This window comes from Pezoporus occidentalis, unplaced genomic scaffold (genome assembly GCF_034315485.1).
Source record: "Pezoporus occidentalis ecotype Australia unplaced genomic scaffold, CSIRO_AGI_Poc_V1 ctg76, whole genome shotgun sequence".
Classification (NCBI taxonomy): Eukaryota; Metazoa; Chordata; class Aves; order Psittaciformes; family Psittacidae; genus Pezoporus; species Pezoporus occidentalis.
The window spans coordinates 1,256,699-1,274,524 of NW_026916115.1; the positions used below are offsets into that span (position 1 = coordinate 1,256,699).

The window sequence follows — 17,826 nt, forward strand, 5'->3', positions numbered from 1 at the left end:
TGAAAGCATAAAAAATCCTCACCTTGAAGATAAATAGACCCCTCCTCTCCATTTCTAAGCATGGAATATGCTTCAGGAAGCCATATCTTGGTTTTTCTGCTGTAAAGTCATCACCAGCTCTCCCCTTGAAAACAATATGAATGTGTTTGCAATTGAAGGACATTGACCAGAAGATGAAAACAAGCTGGTAAGGAAAGTTTTCACTTTCAAATGCTACAGCTTTGCTGTTTGGCAACTTCCTCTATTTCATGTTCTCCTTTCCAGCCGAGTCACATTTTTGTTTCAATCTTTACAGCCCCAGCCAGGAACTTCTGTGCAGAGCTGTTGTTAGTGTGTCATGGATAGCAACACATACTTAAGGGAAGGAGTCAACGTTTGCTGGAAACAGGCCTGGCTGAACTCCCTTTCCCCCTCCCTAATCCAAATTGCCCCCAGCTTTGGAAAAGTTTGCCTCCAACTCTGAACTTGCTTGGCCCCAACTGCTATAAATAGTCGGAACAAAACCTCCTGGGCCAAATGCCTGAATGTTTAGAAAGCTTTGATCCCACATTGCTTTTTGAGAGCTTGAGCCTTTTCAAGTTGTGCAGCTTGAGCCCATATTGCTGCTCAAAGTGGGGCCAAGGAGACCTGACCACATGGCTGGAAAGCGGGAGGGTGTTGAGCCCTGTGTGCACCCCATGTGCAGATTCTCCTGTGACAAACCAGCATCAGTGCAAGAGCGGACGACAGGGTGCTGGACTGGAGCAACGATATCCACTTTGAGTCCATGGAGTTCCTGAGGAAAGCCATCCCTTGGCTGGATCCAGAAAACAAATCCTCTTCACTCTGAGCTGCCGTGTTTGCTTTCTGTTCCCGTTTTCCTGCATGTTGTGGGTGCTTGGCTTCCCTCTCTCTCCCTCTGGGTGTGCCTGGCCCTTGTGCCTTGGCACCACTCGCCTTGGCCAGAGACGGAAGTGGAAAGACACAAACACCAGGGGAAAAAAAATAAAGCAAACCAGAAAAAGGGCTGCTCTTATAGTATTTCCAATCCATGAGAAGGCCAGCTCTCACAGAACCCCAAGCCAAGCTGCTTGGACAAGTGGTCCCAGGGGTTGTGTATCCCACCACCACCACCAAGATCATGCCGGTTTTGGAGGAGCACAGCTTTGGTTCTGCTGGCCACAGGCACTTGCAGGGGTGCTCAGTATCCACAAGCAGGCAACTGGATCAGCACCCAGGCATGCTGCTTCTCAAGCCTCCTATGACCAAAGCTGGCGTGGCTGCAGGGGAAGGCGGCCCCACGTACCTCCACAGCCTTCAATGACCCCAGCCCTCATACAGCTCCAGCCACCAGCTTGGTCTTCCCATCTGGGCACAAGAAAAGGAACCTGCCCAGCCCGGCTTTTCTGGCTCAGCGCGGCAGCAGGCAGCACCTGCCTTTCCTACCTCTGCATTTCCAATGTGTGCAGCTCAGAGCACCCAGATCCCAGCCAGGAAAACAGTTCTCTGCCCAGGCAGCTTTTTCCCTGCCAAAGCTCTTCCTTTTGGGAGCAGAAGTTGGAAACACCATTGCACACGGCACATGGAGTGTGGCATAGCTGGGGCAGGAGACCTTATTGTGACCTTTCAGTTCTTGAAAGGGGTCCATATAAGATGGGATTGAATTTCTAGCACGGTCTGTTGTGATAGGAGGAGGGATAATGGTTTAAAACTAGGAGGGGGAGATTCAGGCTGGACGTGAGGAAACAATAGTTTATTTTGAAGGTGGTAAAATACTGGCACAGGTTGCCCAGAGAGGTAATGAATGTGCCATCCCTGGAGACATCAAGGCCAGGCTGGATGTGATTCTGGGCAACCTGTTCTACTTGAAGGGGTCTCTGCCTGTGGCAGGGGGGTTGAAACTAGATGACCTTTGAAGGTCCCTTCCAACCCAAACTGTCCTATGATTCTATGAACTCACCAGCAGTAGCTTGGAGGAGAAGGGGCTTTGCTGGCAGGACAGACAACCAGAATAGAGGTGCAGCACCAAAGCATTCTCCCTTTGTGTTGCTTTAGCAGTGATTTCATTTCCTAGGAGTTTTGCTGCAGCCTCGCTTTTGCGAATGCTTTTCCCCAAGCAAGTGACTTCAAGAACACTTTGCTCCAGAGCAAACCCCACTTGAAACTCTTAGAAGTGTTTCTAACCTCAGCAGCAAGCATCTGCTCCCTGTCTTCTCACCTTGCCCTGCAGCAGGCTGACAGTGGTGAAGTCATGGCCATGTGGAAATTCAAGGGAGCTGGCATGGGCTTGGGCTGGCACATCTCTGGGGACCCAGCTTAGCTAATACTGTGTTGGGAAAGGGCTGAGGTCAGCCCCATCACCCCCTGTCGCTGACATGAGGGTAAGAGAGCCAAGAAATTACTCCTTAGGGGAAGTTATAAATAAAGCAGCCCAGCTTTAAGGGAGCATTGAAACCCACACACAGAGCCTATTGGAGAGAGGACTCACTCCACCACATCCCATGGTGCATCAGAAGGGGCTTGGTCCCACCGCCTGGGACTGTGCCTTGTGGGGCAGTTGGGTCGCAGCAAAACCCTTGCAGGGGACATCTAGTCCAGCTGATGTCCACACAGTGCCCAGCTTGGTGTCACTTCTGGAGCACTCATCCTCAGTTCTCCAGGGGCATTGGACTTGATGTCTGAGCCCTGCCAGGGACCTTTGCCACCTTTTTCCTTCCCACTCCTCACCAATGCATGGGGCAGCCATCACCCTGCTGCAAAAATGGCTGCAGTGCCCTCAGACCTCCATGGGTGGGCTGCCATAACCTCCCTGCATCCCAGGCCATGTCACCCTGGATGGGGTGGCTGCTCCCCAGGGAGCACATGGTGGGACAGGCTGCCCTGTGGGGAGTTTGGCAGCATGCTGCCTTGGAGGCGAGGGCTGGCTCAGGGCTTTGTTTTATGTCCTGTTTATCCTGCAGAGAGAAACAGAGGAGTTCAGTGTGCAGGAATCTCGTGCCCTCTCCTCGCTCCCCTGCCGCATGAAAGCTGCTGAGCAAACAGGAGAAAATCAAAGGCGATTGCACCCCGTTGGGTTTCCGCACCACCGGCCCCTCTGCCAGCTCTTACATAAGCTGCCGGCTCGGCCCGGTGCTGTGCTCAGGGCTTTCTTCTGGTAAACCAAGTAGCTGCCACAGCAGAGCCAGTCCAGAACCCTGCAGCTGTGCTACCCCCTTTGCTTATTGGGGAAGACCCCTCCCCTGCCTCCTTGCCAGCCTGTTGTTTTCTTTTCTCCCCCCTGGAAGTAAGGCGTGAGACCTGGACAGCCCCTTGATACACAACTATGCTACGTTCTGCTGGTTGTTGGCATGGCAGGGCTATCCCCATGGCATCCTGCAAAACCAACGCCATAGCCACCACCATCTCATCATCTCATTTCATCATCTCATCCCATCCCATCCTCTTCAACACTCAGCACTGGGGCATGTTCTCTTCTCCTGCTCAAGAAAGGAGATGCTTTAACTCAAATCTACCTCAGTAACATCAGACGTCATTTCTCTCCATTTCACACCCAGGGCATCACAGAGGCAGTCACATGAGGTTTGGCACCAGTGGTGTGGATGTGTGTCCTCTCCAGCAATCACATACTGGAGCACCAAGGCAACCTGTCCCTGCTTTCATAAGGGCATCTTGAGCCTATCATCTTTAGCTGTCAAGCAGTCCCTAGACATAAGGGCATCCCCAAACACATGCCCTGCAGGCTTACAAGGACTCATTTTCCCATCTCTCCTGGGCATGATATCTCTACAGAACAGGAATGAAAACCCTACAGATGTAAAAACACACAGGAAAGAATACTGAATCCTCTATGCATATGCCCCTCACCAGCAGTCATGGCCTCACCTTCCCTTCCAACAAAAGATTATTCTCCAGTTTTGAAAGGTGACAGCTGCCAGAGGAGGACTAGGAAGAACAATCTCACCCTATCTTCTCTTTTCATCCCTATCCCTTTTTTTGCTCTCTTGGCCTGCCTTTCACTGAGGAAGAAGGAAGAAATCGAAGTTTCATGCTTTGACAGGTCACAAGGAGCCAGTGCTCATGCCCCCAGCTACCCATGCAGTCACACCAGCCACCCAGCTCTGTGGGGTGCTGTAGGAAGAGCTCCCCAGACCATTGCTTTAGCAGCTCCATCCAACACACCTAGACCTGCGATCCGTCAGTCTTCAGCAACACACTACTATCCTCTACCATGCAAAAGTGTTCTTACTTTCTACTATTTTTTTACTCTGTTGAATAATTTCTGATTAAAAGCAGTAATAAGAAGTGTCAAAATGCCATTTTCCTGGGCTTCATCATCTTTCAAACCTAACAGCATGGCAGCCCTACTTACCTCCATGCTCCCTGACCCCTCAGAAGGGAACTCCTCACTTTCTAGCATGCACAGCAGAGGGTTTAGATCAAATTAATTCATACTTGGACCTATGTCAGGATCAGGCAAATCCTGGCTTGGCTATCTCTCTTTAGAGTACATCTTGCAAACAGAAGGGCTGGAAACAATTTTGCTTTAATTGCTTTATAAAATGCAGCCAGCAGATGGTTTGGTAACCCAAATTCATGACTCTTTCCATACCTCCAGGCTGATGGCTTAGAAACCAAACCCAAGAACAACCCAGGTAGCAAGGGACCCTCCTGCCTCTTTTACCAAAGTTCTGGCCATGATGCCCAAAGCAGGACTGCCCAGACTGGCTGAGAACAACACCTCAAAGCTGCCTTCATTGCATGTTCTACCTGCAAGTCCCCAGCCCCAGTGGAAAGTTGTCTTCATTTCTGGCTGTTGATCTCAGGTCAAAACTAGCCAAATGGCACTTAGACAGCCATCAGACTAGGAATGGGGAGTGACAAGGCTACACACTGCTTGCAGACCTGTGCACTGCAGCAGGGTTTTAATGCATCCAGGCTGACTTTCCTGATCAGTTTATTCTTCACATGTTAATTCCCACCTCTTTATGAACATGCATACACTCAGCATCCCACAGTTCCTAAATTGCAGAGCTCTGCCCCAAAACCAGCCACATCACAGTGTGGAGGAATTAAGGCTGTCCCAAGAACCTTGCAAACATCTCGTGAAGCAGGCTTGTTTTTCTGTTACAAAGTCATTTGAAATTCTTGGAAGGCAATCAGGAAAGTACAAAGTATTCCAGCTCAGGACAGCCTGGGACGCATTCCTTAGAGGCACAATGGCTGTTTACTCAATCCCTTGTACATTAATGTCTAAAAATTCATGAGTTCAGTTGTAAGCAAGAGGTACTAGCTTTACAATGCTGTCTATTCAGCAATAGCGTCTCCAGTCTGAATGCTGTTTTTTTTTAATTTTTCTTCTAATCTTGCTATCAGAGGGTCAAGATCCTACAAATTATTGGAAATATTTCAAGCCCATTTATTTCTGGTTTTGAAACGCATCCCTCTGAAGCCCAAGGCCAAAGAAAGACTATTTTGAATCAGAGTACAGGCAGGGAGAAGAGCTGTTTGTGCCAGCACTGTCCTCTGGCTCAAGAACAGATGAAGAAGAAGCTGGCCACAAATACATTTGTGCTGGCAATCCATAGAAGATCCTGAACATTGAGAGGGAAGGTCCCCAAGGCAGTCTCCTAAGAGGACCATCGGACACAAAACAGCCCAAACTCAACCTGTTTCCAAGACAAAGCACGACTGGTCTCTGGAAGCGCTTTTACCAGTGGATTGCCTGCAGTGAGCAGAGGTTTCATCTGCATTCATCAGCCTGAGGACTCATAAGCCCAACAGCCCAGGGTTTTCCTAACACTTCATCTGAGGAAAGCCTCTGAAACTGCATCCTGACAGCAAGCTAGCGAGCCCAGCTCCCTCTCACAGGAGGAACTGTGGGGAATGAGCTGTGGATGGCCAAGCTCAAAGAGTGGTGGTGAATGAATTTAAACCCAGTTGGTGACCAGTCTGAAGTGGTACTCTCCAGGGCTCAGTACTGGTTCCAGTTCTGTTTGGTATCTTCATCAATGATCTGGATGAGGTGATCAAGTGCACCCTCAGTAAGTCTGCAGGCGACACTGAATTGGATGGGAGCATCGGTTAGCATAAGGGTAAGGAAGGCTCTATAGAGGGATCTGGACAGGCTAGATCTATAGGCTGAGGCTAACTGTATGAAGTTCAACAAGGCTTGGGACTGGATACTGCACTTTGGGCCACAACAACCCCATGCAATGCTATAGGCTTGGGGAAGAGTGGCTGGAAAGGTGCTGGGAGGAAAAGGACCAGGGGATGCTGGTCAACAGCCGGATGCACATGAGCAGCTTGTGCCAAGGCAGCCAAGAAGGCCAACAGCATCCTGGCCTGTATCAGCAATAGTGTGGCCAGCAGGGCCAGGGCAGTGATCATCACCCTGTACTGGGCACCGGTGAGGCCACAGCTTGAATCCTACGTTCAGTTCTGGGCCCCTCCATACAAGAGAGATACTGAAGTGCTGGAGCATGTCCGGAGAAGGGCAATGAAGCTGGTGAAGGGCTTAGAGCACAAGTCTGATGAGGAACAGCTGAGAGAAGTGGGGTTGTTTAGTCTGTAAAAAGGGATTGTCAGGAAAGAACTTACTGCTCTCTACAACTACCTGAAAGGAGGTTGTAACAAGGTGGGTTACACCTTGTTACAGAGAAGAGTTAGACTCTCCTCCCAAGTAACAAGTGATAGAACGAGAGGAAATGGCCTCAAATAGCACCAGGAAAGTTCAGATTAGGAACCTCCTAGGTTCAGTTAGGAAAACTAGGAGGAAGTTCACCTCCCATTCCCTTTTTGCTGATTAGCACTGCCATAGGCCCTTCTCATGTCAGGTCTGTGCAACCTCAAACTCCCCAGCTGGCCCCACTTACAGAACTCTCTGCCTTTTGTGTCCAATCTTGCCAAATGGAGCAAGCTGAGACCATGGCTGCGGGCTCTGGGAGGCTCACCAGGACATTCATGGCTAGGCTGGCAGACTTTCCTGGCTCTTTTTTAGTCTTACATAAACACACTGTTGTTTCAGGCATTATCATGCCAGGGAACATGGTTTTAAATCATCTCTCTTCCTTTAAGCAACAGCTACTTGTTTAGGTTGCCTAGACGAGATCCATCCCTCTTGCTTGCAGTCAGAGCAGATCAGCCAGCTCCACCCCCCTGCTTTCTCTCACTTGTGTGGAGCTCAGACACCTTCACACAAGCCCTTGCTCCAAGTGGTTGAGGAGAAACAAGTCAGAGTACTTTCACAGATGATTAGGGCTGTATGTGAAATCCCAGTTGCTTCTTCTGATAGAGCCTCAGGCCATAAAACAGCAGACTGCATGCTAATCTCAAGGAAGTGGTGCAAGAGGAGGAAGGAGCTTCCTTGAGGAGAAGGTTCATGTATCTTTATCTTTGCTGCTGTCAAAGGGCAATAGCTGAGATTGCAGCATCCTGGAAAGCCTCCATGCAAGCTGTTTCCTGAGGACATCAACAAGTCTGGAAAATCACCTTCACTCTCTTGATAAAGATTTCGGTGAACAAAGGAACTCCCAGGCAGGTTCTCAGGACGCCATCACCTCTACTTGCTAGAAATATATCGGCTTACACTTGAGTGAAGCCTTTGGCTTGCTCAAACCACAGGTACTGCCTGGAGAGGCACAAACCTTCTCTCCTATTGAGGTTCACCACTGTTCCAGCTGTAACTTCTGCTTTGCAGAAAACAGTCAGACAGGTGGGGTTTATGGAGTGGTCATCCAAGCGCTGCCAAATCACTCTCCAAGGGCAAGAGCTCTCTCACAACACAGATTTCAAACAGTGAAGAAACTGGAGAGGAAACACACCACAATTCAATCACTCTGTCTTCCTGCCCCACAAAAGACAGCAGGACATGTCATCTGAGAAAGTCTATGAGCCTTCAACCTTTACTGCTGACTCTTCAGCCAGAGACGTCCACTGAGAAGTCACTGCTGCATCAAAACCTGCAGTGCTATAGCAATGCAGAAGGCAGCATCTGTCTCCCTGTTCACTCCAGCAAGAAGGCACTTACATGGGCATCATAGGAACATCACCTTTGGAGCATTTATCTCTATGTCTGTACACAAGTATTCTTAATGAAAGAGCCCAAAGCCTGTCTCCAAACACTGGGCCCCAGGCCACCTCACCAAGGAGGACATGATCTGCACCAAACCTGGCTGGGACCATGCTGATGACACTCAGGCTGATAAATATCCTATTCTGCTGAAGGAAAAAAAATCCACCAGACTGCCTCAGGCTATGGTGGGAAAGGCTCCTTCTGCTCCCTGCATGGGCTGCGGTTAGTGTCCTTCAGACTGTGGGCAGGGTGGGAACTCCTCCCTGACCGCCTGTGGTGAACTCAGCGGAGCACAAAGCCAAACTGCTTTTACAGCTTCACCTGCCCAGATCCCTAGCTCTCACCCATCCTGCCAGTTGGCCAGTCCACCCCAGAAGGCAGCTGCCTGTTTGTCTTGGATGACCTCCTGCCAGACCAGAGCTTTGCACAGCACAGCTCTTCTGTGCTGCTGGAGAGCAAGTTTCCTGCTGTTTGATCTAAATTTGCCTGTCGTTTCACCGAGTGCTTAATGATTTACTTCATCAAACCCAATCTTTCCATGAGTGAAGTGGCCCTGCCGCCCAGGGCTCTTTGTAGGCCAGGTAGTCAGAGAGCAAATGCTGCAGGTCCGTACATCCTCCGTCCCTGGAGCTGGAGAGGACCTTCCCTCCCTTCCCAGGTGGATCAAGCATGGACACGCAGTGCCCTCTGCTGATCTGGCCACCGAGGGAGATGCAGGAGGGAGCAGCAGGCAGGGCTCGACATCTTTGCAGACTTCTGAATGAGCAGCCAAGCCTCCAGCCTCCCTGCTAGCATTTTGCTGGCAAGGCAGGGACAGTACATTTCTCTCTGGTGATAAATTGCCATTAATGACAGCTCTGGGAGCAGCTGTTTGAAAAGCCAAGCTAGTAGAAGAGGCCCAGGTCGTCCCATCAGCCAACTCCACACCTGCAGATTATAGCTACCCAAAGAAACTGAGACATCTTCACTATCCTCTGCAGTCCCTCTAGGCCTGAGCAGTTCTTTCCTTTCCTATGCAATGGGGAAGGGGACAGCCTTGCAAGACCAGCAGAGCATTAAGGGACAAAAAGTCAGCATGGGGGACTTGTTTGGCTGGAGTTGGTAGAGCCCTACAGAGGCCCTCCAGGTATGATGGACCTGGGTTGCTTCAGCGCAGAAGACAAGAGTTTGACACAGCCCCCAGATCACTCTGGGTCCTCACCATCACACTGGAGCAAACCTGGAGTTGCTCCTGAAGCAGTGCCCAGGCATGGGGCTGGCAGGACACTCATGGCTCACAGTAGCTTGCACTAGAAGAAACCACTTTGTTTTAATTTTCCTCCACCCTGTCAAACCCTTTCTGATTCATTTGAAGGTGAAGAACCTCAAGTGAGATTTATAGGCCACAATACAGGCAGCAAAGTCTACTCCTAGTTAATAAAATTCACTTTAAGAGATAGAAGCCTATTAGCACATGGAGAATAATAGACGTTTATAACGTTGGCAGCAATCTGACCCCCAGCAGGTTTACGTGGCACAAGCAATGTCCAGCTAGATAGTCATCTCCTAGTCTCGGACTGGAATCAGCTCCTTGCCCTGACTGCAAAGACTGCATATTCCTTATCTCTGCTTATCTCACCACCAACATGCAATGCATTCAAGTTTTAATTGCTTTTCCCTCTCCATTATTTTTTTCCAGGACTACTAGGTGATCAGGACACAAAGCAAGTGGAGAAAAATTTGCCTTAGTACTGCACTTGATTCCAAGGCAGGGCTTACTTCCTTCTAATTTCTAGCCATGGCTTTTCTAATGCTGCCAGTCCCCTTCTCTGGGTATCCATGCCCCCTCTCTGCCATCAGTCCCACATATGACATACGATCTTCTTGGACAGAAAAGACCTCTGCACCTTCATACTATGCCTCAGTCTCCTTATTCTTTCAGCTGAGAAAAATGTCACAGCTAAGGGCTAATGAGAAAAGTCAAGTCTCTCCTGCAAACCAAAGCATAATTTCAGAGGGGAGGAGCACATGAAACCACACACAGCATCAACACAGAGCCAGCCTGAAAACCTCAGTGCCTCTCTCAAGACCTCTCATTTAGTGTGATCTCTCTCTCATGAGCACTGCTGGAAGTGTTTCATGGATGTATCAGACCAGAACACTCCTCCTTCCCCAAAACACAGCCACTACTGCAACAAAGCCTGGCCTCTAACGGATGACAACAGTGGCATGCTTTAGGTAAAGCAAAAAGAGAACACACAGCCACACAAATTCTCCTAAGAGGAAGAAATTATGGTCAGGCTACACATGCCTGATGCCTTCTGGCATAAAGCCTTGATTTCTGTAAGGGGCATTGCAAAACCATCCTTTTGCAAGGTGCTCACATCCTTTAGGAGGGAACCAGGGATACAGCTGAACGTCAGTGGCAGAGGCACCACAAGGAGCTACCCCTGCTTCCATGACCCACATACCCTTTTGCCAAACTCCACCTCTGGCCCTGGCATGCTGAAAGCGCATGGCTGGTACCTCTGCACAGCACCTAATCAGGAGATACCGCTGGGACAACCACCACCCCTCTGAGCACAGTATCTTCTTGTTATCTCACAGCCACTGTAAAGTGCTGGCAGGAGAAATGCTGAATCAGGAGTGCTCAGCTGGAAGAAATTAGTTGGTTTTTTAGCACCAGCATGGCCCCATTCCTACTTAGGGAGAGGAAGATGGACCCCGTAAGTGCACTTCAGTGCCTTGCTCCCTGGGGAATAGCTTGGTTCAAGCCTAGATGATATGTGCTGGAGCCAGGCAATGAAGAGGCCTAGGGGACCCACAGCACACCTTTTGACAACTCAGACTTTTTCCTAGTACCTTCTGGCCTCTCCTTCATAGGCCTGCAATGAGGTACATTGGCCACTGATGTTACTTCCAGCAGCAACAACCAGGAGCTCCCACCTGATTAGGGTTGAGCTCCCAACCCTAATGCCAGCCCCATGTTCTGTACCACTGATGTTTTGTACCACCAGCATGTTGTTAGCCTTGGGAAGGCAGCAAAACCCACAGCCACTCCTCAGGAGCCTGCCCTGAGCAGGCAAACTCTCCCATTTCCCTGAGCTCTGCAGCCCTGCCTGATAAAGGATGAGAAGGAGCCGCTCAGAGAAAAGGAGAAGAAAACACTTTCAGCACTGGCTCTCCTCCCATCAGACAGAGAGTACACAGCTGTACAAAGTCCCCAGGGTACAGCCCTGGGATGGCCCCATGACATGGCCAGGCCAGTCAGTGACAGCTACAGGGAACAGCCCAACTTTCCAACCTGTCAGGGCTCTGTGGGGCACAGGACCAATCCTTGAGTTCAGGGAGGAGATACAGCCATCCAGGCCTCCCACTCTGCTGCACCCAGAAGATACCCACTGGCACCAGAAGAGTTGGGGAGAGGAGGCACAACACTGTTGAAGCTCATGTCCCAGCCATGCCAAGGTTTTACCAAGGCTCAGCTGTGGGAGCAGCTTCACCCCACTGCTGACCAGTTTCAGTGTCCCCAGTACCTGTTCACAGGCACACTCCCTGCCTCAGTTTCTCCAGGTGTCAAAAAGTATACCCCCTGGCAAGAGCCAGCCTGGGCTCTTTCACATTTTGTGGCTACTCCAACTGTGACCACTTGGTCTCTGCCGGGCAGGATAGGAGGGCAGCAGGCAGAAAGGGTGCCCCTGCCTGCTCCCTTAATCACCTTTTCCACCTGGGTGGTCACAGAAAGCAGCCAGCTGAGCTAGCCTGGAGCCAAGGAGCACCTCTACCAGGTACCCAGTGCTGTTTGAAACTCTCCAGCTTCTGCTAAAGAAGCTGGACACACTCCAGAGGGGTCAGTTTATTCACTGTCTCCAAGCCGTCAGCACAGCCGGCATCTACCTGCATCCCTGCCTGCCTGCTTCTCTGCCTGCGGCTCTTGCAAGGCGACATTGCCATCTGCTGCCTGCTGCTCAGCAGGACATGCCAGTCTGCCTCTGCCACCCAGGCCTGGCCCTCCTCCATCTCCACCAGCAGGCGACTGTCCCTGCGGGGACCCTCCAGCACCGAGATCCACAGGTACTGGGGCAGCACCCATGCCACCATCCCCAGAGAGAGCTGCCTTTTGCAGATGCCCCACTGGCACCAAACCCTGTGGGCAGCACAGAGCTCACAGCTCCAGCCCAGCAGTGAGGAGCACAAGGCAGCTGCACTTCAGCATCTCCAGGTCTACCCTACTCAGGGGCTTTGTACGTGGCTGGTACACTGGTTTGCAGCCAATGAACATGCAACTGCACAGCAGCACAGGGATGGCAGAGAAGTGTCCCAAACTAGCGCCATGTCCCTTACTGACAGCCAAGCTTTGCAAGTGCCAGCCTCACCATTCAGCTCCTGTTTAGCAAGCTCCTGTCACGGAGTGCTGCCCTCAGCTCTACGGATGACTCACCTGAGGAGCAGGAACACACACCACCTCTTCTGCCTTGGGTTCTTCATCTGGAAACACAAAGATTTTTCTTTAACTCACAGCCACACAGAGACACATTTGCTTATTTTAAACTTTGAAGCACCTACATATTGTTTCTACAGCCTAAAGCAGAAGATGACACCAAAGGGAGAAGAGTAGTAATTATCTGCACTTTAGTTTAACCTTTAGAGAAGGAATTGGGCTTCCAGCTATACTTATTAAAGGCTTTTAAATGATCTTTTCAAAGGGGCCATGCAGTTTATAATTGAGATTATCCACCTGAGGTTTGCCAAAAGCAGGCCTGGGTTTATAGGTCACCAACACAGACTAGGGTTGATGGTTGCTCTGATCTTCGAGAGGGACAAGGTCACAGCAGATGGCATAGTAACACAGTGCTGGAGTCACTGCAGGCAAAAAAACAGGAGAAATGTGGATTTTCCTTCCCAGTTACTTACATGATGCTGGGGACTGTCCCCAAAGCCTGGCTGAAATTTAATAAGAAGCATCACACCACGAGACCTCTGTAGGGGTCTAGATGACTTCTTACAGGAACTTACAAACACAGCAGTGCTTCTGTAGGAAACAGCATACACCAGTTTCTTGCATTAACTGGTGGAGAGTGTTGGGGGTGAACAGCTACCAACATTGATGCAAGAGGGGGAAGGAGATTTGTGTAATTGCTGTTGTAGGAGGTGGAAAGTGGTTGCATGTGAGGAATCACTAATCTTTACTCAGAAAGCAGCAAGGGCTGAGGAGAGCTCAAGTGTGAACGGATGAGATCCTTGTTATTGATTCCTCCTTTATATTAGAACAGCAGTTGGATCCACTAAAGTGGCACCTGCCAAAATACAGTGTGCCTGAGGACCAGCCAAGCCCAGCAGGCCTAGAAACTTGATGTCTCTGCTTTGAAATTCACTGGTAGGATCTAAGACAATCAAGTGCTGAACAATACACTCAAAAAAGAAAAGTTATCCAAGATGTGGGACCCAGCCACTGGACTGAGGGTTCTTGCTTTGTAGGTTGGGTGCCATGCCAGAAGTTGGAAATGAGAGAACCTTGGACAGAGCAGGAGTGTCAGTACTAAACTGGTTCTGAATTTAAAAGAAAATCTAATTTTAAAGAGTTCTCCATCTCCAGACAAGAGAAAATGCTTTCCTCCATGGGGATAAATATGTCTCATGTTATCAACAGTGAGCACAAATCTAGCAAGTGCATCTGTCACCTCCACTTTAGGGCTGCAGTGAGTTACCACAAGAGATCGTTAACATTCACACTCCAGAATGCTGAGATTAACTAAGGTATCTGAGGTCACATTGCTGCCGGGTCCTAACGGGTGCAGAAATGCATAGCCAAAAGCAGCACAGGATCACCAACCTAACTGTGGCCTGGGAGACTTGAGGGAAGCTGGGAGCCAGTGTCCCTTACCCTATTCTGGACAGACCACAAGACACACTCTCTGCTGGACAAGACACTTGGCCACACACCTTGCAGCTGGTCATGAGGGACAATGTGAATGAATTAAATCAGGCTTGTCTGAGAGCAGAATTACTTTCCCCTTCTGTCAGGGATGGCACTGAGATTTGATGTGCTGTTGCTGCAGTATTATTTCCTGTGTTTTACACCCATGTGGCCTCAGACACACAGCCTGCTCAGTAGCTGCCCCGAGAACCCAATCTCCCCAGTTGCTGGCACCATTGCTTCTCTGTGGGCAGGCAACATAGTATTTATCCCTTAACCTAATGATGGTAACCAAGGAAAATACTAGAGGGATCTCAGATCAGTCCAGGGACTGCAAGGATAAAGGGAGCACTTCACAAAGAAAAAATAATTAAAAAAAAATGCACTTACCTGTGTGCTGTAGATTTTGTGACATCTTTTTCTTCTTAAATCACCATTTTCTCACCCAGGTCATATGACTAAACTTTCTTAGTATATGGCATAAGACTTTTTCTTGGCTGCATCTTCAGCATGGAACTCTGCTGCAGTGAAAAAACAGTCCAGGAGAACTCATTGCCCACAGACCTGAGCTGGGACAACAGTTTACTGTATTTTTCCCTGACAACATTTATCCCCTATTTCAAGAGGCTGAAGGGGAGGCTGCTATTCATCAAAATTACCTTATTCTTCTGCAGGATGTATTTTTCTTTCAGGCTGGCCACAGCAGCATGCCTGCCCTGGGCAGGGAAAGTGCTCTGCATGGGGAAGGCCACCCCCCTCTCCCTTCACCCCAGCACAGCTGGAGGGAAACCAGCAATGCCAGGGTCACCATAGGACCATACAAGCCCAGCACTACTTTCAGCAACCTGGATTAGAGAGGGAGCTCCAGCCCTGGTCCCTGCTTTCTTCATAGCTTGTGAATGAGCCCATTGATGATGCTCCTCTCACCATAATGAGCTGAACCTGCCTCCAACCTCTGCAGATCTCTTTCCATGACTTTCTCCTGCCCTCTGGTCTTTAAACCATCCCTTGTTTGCATGCAGTGACAACTTCCCTGCAAGTTCAAATCCTACCTCTATTCACCAACCCAAGCTAAACCTCTCTCCTTCACAGAGATGCTGCCAAGACATGGCAAATGATTTTTGCTGGTATGGTATGGTTTGCTTCAGTGCAAAAAGAGGCTACATGGGAAAGACCATGGGAATAAAACTGATGGGAGGAGTATTGCAGACTACTGGGTGCAGGGATGCTAACATATAGAGAATACTATAGGGGTGGATAATGTCCTGGGTTCAGCAGTAGCAGTCATGTTTCTCCTTCATGGTAGCTGGTGCAGTGCTGTGTTTTGACTTCCAGCCTGGGAACAGTGTTGGTGATACCGATGTTTTCGGTTGTTGCTAAGTGATGTTTACCCTGATCAAGGACTTTGTGAGGCTCATGCTCTGCCAGGGAGGAGGGGAAGCCGTGAGGAAGCAGAGATGGGGCGCCTGACCCAGGCTAGCCAGGGAGGTATTCCATACCACAGCACGTCATGCCCGGGGTGGGGGGTAACTGGGAGTTACCTGGAAGGACAGTGGCTTCCGGGTGGGACTTGTTTCTTGGCTGGTGGTATTGTATTCTCTTCCCTTGTTATTCTCCCTTATCATTGTCGTTGGTAGTAGCGGTGGTGATTTGTGTTGTACATTGGTTGCTGGACTGCTCTTGTCTCAACCCGTGGGAGTTGCACTCTTTCGATCCTCCTCCCCGTTCCTCTGGGAGTGGGGAAGGGGAGAGCCCGGGGGGGGGGGGGGGGGGGGGGCCTTGATTGTTGTCAGCCCGGCACCACTCATTGGGAGTGAGTGAACAAGTTGCCTGACTGGGTTTAAACCACGACAGTTCCTCACATACACAGTCACACAGCAGCAACCTCATGGCCCAGCTGGCTATGACTCCAGAAGGAAATAGGTTTATATGTCTCTGGTTTCCTGTGGGCACCACAACATTAATTCCATTGAGTTACTGGATCTAGAGCTGTCTCCAAGACACATGCTGTCATTTACTGCATACATGAAGTTCAAAAGATGAAAAACAGAGGAAACAAGCACCTGGGGAGCAGACAGTGGGATGGCAATGGCTTTGTCATTGTCACCACCTTGCTAGTGGTACTGTGCCGGGAATTATCTTCAAGATGCTCCAAGTGCAGCCTAGGGGTAAGCACCCCTTCCCACATGCTCCCCCAGTTCCTGACAACAGGATCATATTCCCGTATTTGCACGTGCAAAGCCCTGATCAGCAGTACAAGTCTGAAGGCTGCTCTGTAACATTTTTGTTGAAACATTGCCAGGACTTTGGGGGATTTAATTTCTGCTAATTCCAAATAAAACAACTGTAGGCAGAGAGTCCTCAGTGCTGAGACTGCCTACAAAGTGAGCAGCTCAAAACAAAGTGAAAGGTTTGATTTCGATGCCAGGGAGGACACAGAAATACTCAGCGTGAGGAAGTGAAAGCTAAGCAGTGTGTGTGAGACAGGCAATAAGAGAAATGGGGAGGAAATATCCCTGTGGGAAGGCTCCCACACCAGAGACAGAAACACACAGTGGACTTGGAAGGAGGGAGGGAGAAACCACTTGCATGGTGGTCAAGACCAACTAGATAGTGAGAAATACATCTTGAAGAGGAGGAAAAACAGAGGTTAAGCACAGTGCACCGCGGACAAATTGAAGGTCACAGCATGAAGTCCTGGGAGAAGAAGCACCCAGTGAGCTCTACTGGAGCTCTCCCTGGCAGAAGTGGAAATAGCATCTAAAAGCCAGGATCAGGCAAAACTCTCCAGGTGGGTGCACCAGGAGGCATAACTTGAGCAGGCAGGGCAGGCAGGTAGGGCAGCCTTGCTGCATTTCCCAGGCTGCTTGCTCAATGCAGGCAGCAAGGCTGGGGCGAGGAGAGAGGCTGCACCTCTAGAGGCTCTCCAGCTGCTCCCACTGCACACTAAAGGGCAAGCCAGACACTGGTGGATTTGCATGGGATGCTCTCATCTCCCATGCAGGGTCCTGTGGGCTGCTCCTGCTGGACTAGCTGCCCCATCGAGGTAAGTCTCTGCCAGGTGGAGTTCGGGGGAGGCACACAGGCCTGAGGGTGATGGGGAGCAATGTTGGTGGGGGGGACCCAGAGAAGAAACAGGCAAGAGGCCACTGGTGACTGTCCCCTTCTGCAGTGAGACCTCCAGATGCCCCTGGCATCACTCAGTGTAGATGACTGTCTTTGGAAAGTGGCTTCAGGGAAACAGGTTCACTCTTCTGACATGTGCATGAGCAGCTTTCCTACAGGTGCTCTCCTGCCTCTCCACAGCAGTGGACTGAAGCAGGCTGGACAGGCCATACACCATTGCCCATAGCTTTCCTCCTGGGGAGCAAGGAAATAGATAAAAGCAGCACTGGCATTTCCCAATGCTCACAAGTGCTGTCTCTGTCAGCAGCAGGCTTGCTCAGGCTCAGCCAGCTGGCTCAAAACTATTCAGCAGCCTCTGAACAAGGGTGCTGGGGAATGCTAGTAAAGCTGCATCCAAAGGGGAATTCAGCATACAAAGAGTATTACACTGCACCTCCTGGCAGTGAGAGGAATAGGGCTTCTCCCTTTCTCTGCTGGGGTTTGCAACAGGCTTTGTCTTCCTGAGAAGCATGCCCTCATCCTCCTACCTCCCCAGCCTTGCAGCAGCATGGGAAACATGTTGCTCTTCAGACACCTCATGCACCATGAGCTCCTTGGAACATTTTACACATGCACATGAGAGCAGGGCAGAGCTCTCTAACCTGCTTGCAAAGAGCACTGGAGGGTCTCGGCACTGCATGTCCCACAAACAGCAAACCCATGGGTTGCTGGCTGCCTCTGGCTCATTGTCAGGGTCTGACTCTAATTGTCTTTA

The 17,826-nt window shown here is 50.1% G+C and overlaps 1 long non-coding RNA gene across 1 annotated transcript in view; it reads right to left on the bottom strand.

Moving 5' to 3' along the window:
• Positions 1–17,826, bottom strand: part of LOC134155313 (uncharacterized) — a 36,959-nt gene that overhangs the window by 14,587 nt on the left and 4,546 nt on the right. Inside the window, exons 3-4 of the long non-coding RNA XR_009961488.1 lie at positions 14,337–14,467; positions 12,768–12,892 (exon numbers count right to left, since the gene is read on the bottom strand). This is a non-coding gene — a long non-coding RNA (uncharacterized LOC134155313). The remainder of the gene's footprint in view (positions 1–12,767; positions 12,893–14,336; positions 14,468–17,826) is intronic.